General features: G+C 49.3%; 1 long non-coding RNA gene across 1 annotated transcript; it reads left to right on the forward strand.

Annotated features, from left to right (window-relative positions):
- The first annotated feature begins 240 nt into the window (after nt 1-240).
- Nucleotides 241-4,646, forward strand: LOC117800919. Its single transcript, XR_004623212.1, has 3 exons — nt 241-472; nt 1,147-1,403; nt 1,927-4,646. It is a non-coding gene; the product is annotated as an uncharacterized LOC117800919 (long non-coding RNA).
- The last annotated feature ends 17 nt before the right edge of the window (nt 4,647-4,663 follow it).

Below are 4,663 nucleotides of genomic sequence, written 5' to 3' on the forward strand. Positions count from 1 at the left end.
CCTCTTACATTTGGTTCTGTATCTAAATAGCGCCCTCCCCAAATAACGGGCCCCTGCGCCTTGCCTCTGCGGTTCACTCCTGGAAGCACTGGCGGAGGGTCTCAGGAGGGCCCCTCCTGGAGCAGCAGCCTTGCTGAGAGAGCTGTCCTGCCCCTTTCTCTAGGCACTGCCCCTTTCCTTGGCAGGTGCGATGAGGTTGCTCATGGAACAAGCGCAAACCGACTTGGGATGTGGAGTCTCTTGGGTACCAGCTGGTGACTCTGGCAAGTTGCTGACCTCTGGGCTCCTCCTGCGGACGCGGTGTGTGCGATCATAATAGATGAGACTCTCCGCCTCGGAGGGGTTCCGCTGCACCGGCCCGCGGTGCCGGGCCACGTGAGCAGGGGCCGAGCGGGCTCCAGCCCGCGGCGGGCCCAGGTGGCTGGCACAGGGACCTCACCGCATCGCGGTAGGGTCTCAGGGTCCAAGGCAGGTAAGTGCGTGAAACCACCTCGGGCCCACAGAGCTGGCCCACCTAAGCCGGCCTGCCCCAGGGGCGAGGGATTGGGAGTATTATTGAGTCTTTCGCACGTCCACCGAGAGTCTACCCCTGATGTTTTAACACCTGTCACTTCTCCAAGTTTGCTCTGCCTCCGTGTCCTCCCGTACAGTCAAGGAACTAAAGGCTCTGTGCCCCTTCCCTCATCTGGGGTCACCATGGCCCTTTGGGGCTGGTAGTAGTGTGTTTTGTTGTAGGTGGAAACACCGAAGGTTAGTAAAGTGACTTGTCCACCACCTCGTAGCTAGCGGAGCTGGGGTCGGAGCCCACACCGCCTCCTCCCGATCTCGCTGGCTCCCCTCTCTCAGCTCATGATATTTTCACACCCGCAGTAGCTACAGACTTTCCCATCCCTTGGGACTCAGAAGTCACAGAATTCCATGATAGCAAGACTTATGTGGACTTTCAAGTAACTTCCTCCCTCATACCATTTACTCCTGCTATGTTCCATTCCACATATATTAATAGTAACCTAGATGACAGTGAAAAATAAAATATTGCAGGGGGAGGATGAGGGGTATGGCCCTTCGCATGCATGACCGAGAGAGGCTGTGGAACCCACAGGGAGCTACCTTCACCTCAACCCCGAACTCGCTGGTGTCTCCCAGGTGCGGCTGTTCTCGGAAACCTGGCAACCCATTGCGTAGAATGTGGCGTTGGACTTTTATCAGAACCTGGTGAGGAAAATTGGTGATGGGGAAGTTAGGGGCTTGCTGGCAGCTTGGGAAGACCAAGAATGGTGACGACCCATTCAAAAGCATCTGTTCAGATGGACAAAGCAGTTCTCAAAGGAAGGATGACCCCAGAGCAAGACAAGACCCCCTGCCCCATGCCCTCATCTCAGGGCCTCTGGCTCTGCATGCAGGTTAGGAAAGCAACGTCTGGGAGAGGGTTGAGCACCCACGGGCTGTGCACATTCTGTGGGAGTGGATATGTGTTTAATTTAGGCACTCCGGTGCACCATGCCAGAGTTTCCATCAGCTCGTGGAGAAGTAAGAAAATATGAATGAGTGTTTCAAAAAGCTAAATGTACTCATTTTCAATAGGATTGTCCTTTTTTTCTGGGATTCTATCATCTTTCTTTTCTTGGTGTGAAAACATCTTTTCATCCAGGAAACACAGACTTGATTTCTTGCGTGTCTATACTTGGTGGAATACAAACCTGGTGATTTTATGATGAATCCTCCAATTTTATCTTTAAAAATTTTGCTGAACTACAAAATCCTTAAGTCTGAAGACCATGGGGTTGTACTTTGTCAGTTATCATTTGTATCAACTCTCTTCTCAATCTTGGGACAATTTTTTTTTTCTACTTAGCACAGACATTCTTAAAAGTCAAATACCTCAATCCTATGCTTAAATTTAATAAATTTTTTTTTTGTCTACAGGGTAACAGGTATTATATTCCACATGCACCATCATTTGGAGAAGAAGATACTTCCTTTACAAGATCGTGTCTCTTTGCTTTTCTGTATCTGTTACTGTGACTTGGTTTGAAAAGTGTTCGTTCCTATAAAAAGACCCCATAGGCCAGATGCAGTGGTGGCAGTGAAGGAGGGGAGTTGGAAGGGTGGGAAGGACAGACGGTGAGCCTCAAGGTATCCTGAGACCTTTGGATAAAGCAAAAGCCCAAATCATAGGTGAGAGACTGCCAAGTTCCTAACCCTAAGAAGGACCATGCCAAAACCAGATTCAAAGGGCAAGGTGGGTTACTAACATAATATAATAATTTAAAAAAAAAAAAGGGCAAGGTGGGGAGAACACATTAGCGAGATCAATAAGGTTCGATGCTAAGAGAATCTATTACAGTATGTAGTGGAGAATGGGAAGTGCAGGGAGTCCCCGACCAAGATGGTCAACAGTCAAGGTGGCAGCTCAGTGCATTACTTGGTGGATGGTGCACGGTGAGAAGCCCAGGTGCAGAGACTGCTCATGTCCCTGTGAGCAGGAGTTAGACTGCTCATATCTCTGCAGCAGGTGTCCCTAAGTGTTATTAACACCCGCTGTGGTCAACAAAGCAGGGGATGGGGCACAATTGGTGATTCTTGCATTATCACAACCACTATTGTTATGCAGAGTAAAAGACCTACTTCCTTCTTCCCTTTGAGAGAATTTTTGCTGGGGAGCTCCATTTCTTCATGCTCCACTTTTTCGCCCCCACCCCTACTAATGCTCCCACAGGGAAGAGGAGGTGTGATGTGATAGGTCAAGTTCTGGACTCTCGTAGGAACTTTAGAAAGAGGGCAACACCCCACACCCTTCCTGGTACTTCCTGCTTCCTCATGGGTGCACACCACGCGGGTCCCTCTTTTGATGTTTCATGTGGAGCCCGTAAGCGGACAAGGCAGGCCTCAAAGATGCAGGCATGGCTTTGTCCTCTGGACTCCAGACTGAGTGGATGAGTTAGGCCTACTTTCAGATTCAGGGGAAGGAAGTAAGAAGCCGTGTCAGACTTCCAGGCCTCCACCATGTTCCCCGACTCAGTTATACCAAAAACACCTACACTGGGGGTTATGGAGTAGTGGCGCTCAGATAGTAAGAAAATAGTCCTTTGGTTTCCATTCTGCTCGTGTCTCCTGGCTTTAAACGCTAGCTCTCTGCTGACGATCCTCAAATCTCTTTCTGGGCCCTGGATCTGTATATCTGACAGTCTACTTGGCATCTCCTAAGGCTGTCTACTGAGCACGCCATTTTTCACGCGGCCTAAATGAGCTGCTGGTCTTCTCTTTCCAGGCCTGCCGTCGGCGCCAGCTCAGTGAATGGCAAGTCCTTTCCTCCAGCTTTCCAGGCTGAAGACCTTGGTGTTATTCCTGACTTCCTGCCTCTGTCCCTACTGCCCCGCCATCATCTCTTGTGTCATGGATCCCTGGGGAGCCTCCTGACTCATCTGTCTGCTCTTTTTGCTTCTACCCTTGCCCCTGCTCCCCACACCATGGGCCATTCCTGACCAGAGTGGTTCTGTGAACTTGGAGGTCGGATCATGTCACTAATCTGCACCAAACCCTTTAATGCTCCTTAATGACACCCTGTCTCTGTCTCTATCTCTCACACACACACCTTCCTATGACTTACACGACCCAACAAGATCTGGCTCCCCCTTACCTCTCTGACTGTACCTTCTATTACTTTCTTCCTCATTTTCTCACACACTGGCCTCCTGGCTAGTCTTTGAGTGGGCCTGTCATGCTCTTACCTCAGGGCCTTTGCACATACTGTTGCCTTTTTCTGAAAAGCTCTTCTCAATACCTATGTAGTGAGCTCCTTCATTCCAGTCAATTCTTTACTCAGTGGGGTCTTTCTGACTACCTTCTCTGAGATCTCAACCCTGTAACATTTTATATCTCCCTTTCCTGCTTTATTCTTTTTTCTCTCTGGAAGTTCTTTCCATCTCACCGTTTAGATACTTTACTGTCTTGTATATTGTCTGTCTCCCCAGCAAGAAAGAGAGGTGCCAGGGGGAGTGTCAGCTATTTTGTTTACTGCTCCTTGTTAGAGTTCTGGGTACAGTAGCTGCCCCATAAATACCTGTTGGAAAATAATGAGTCAACGAAGCACGTGGAAAGGTGCTCCACCTCATTAGTCCTGGAGGAAATGCAAATCAAAGCCACAACAAGATCCCACTTCATCCCGCTAGAATGGTTATTACAAAAAAGACCCACAGTCACGGGTGGCGAGCGTGGGAAGAAGCAGGGCCCCCTTACGCGGCTGGGAGAATCGTACAACGGGGCAGCCTATTTGTATCACAGCGTGGCAGTCTTTAAAAGCAAAACGTCAACTTACCCTGTGACCCAGCAATTCTACTCCCAGGTGTCTACACAAGAGAAACAAAGAATTGTGTCTATGCAAAGACTTGTATGCAAATGTTCCCAACAACGGTCTTGGTAATCCCCCCAAATGGAAACTCCCCAAATGTCCATCAGCAGGTGCCTGGCTGAGCAAAATATGACATAGCCATGCAAGGGAATACTAGTCAGCAGTCAGAAGGTGTGAACTACAGATACGACATGGACGAACCCCAAACACGTGCAAAATGAAAATAGACACAGGGGACTGTGTGTGAAATGTCCACAGAAGGCAAATCTAGAGAGAAAGAACACAGATTTGTGGTTGCCTGTGGCTGGGGTG

The sequence above is a fragment of the Ailuropoda melanoleuca genome, unplaced genomic scaffold (assembly GCF_002007445.2).
Source record: "Ailuropoda melanoleuca isolate Jingjing unplaced genomic scaffold, ASM200744v2 unplaced-scaffold9098, whole genome shotgun sequence".
In the NCBI taxonomy this organism is placed as follows: Eukaryota; Metazoa; Chordata; class Mammalia; order Carnivora; family Ursidae; genus Ailuropoda; species Ailuropoda melanoleuca.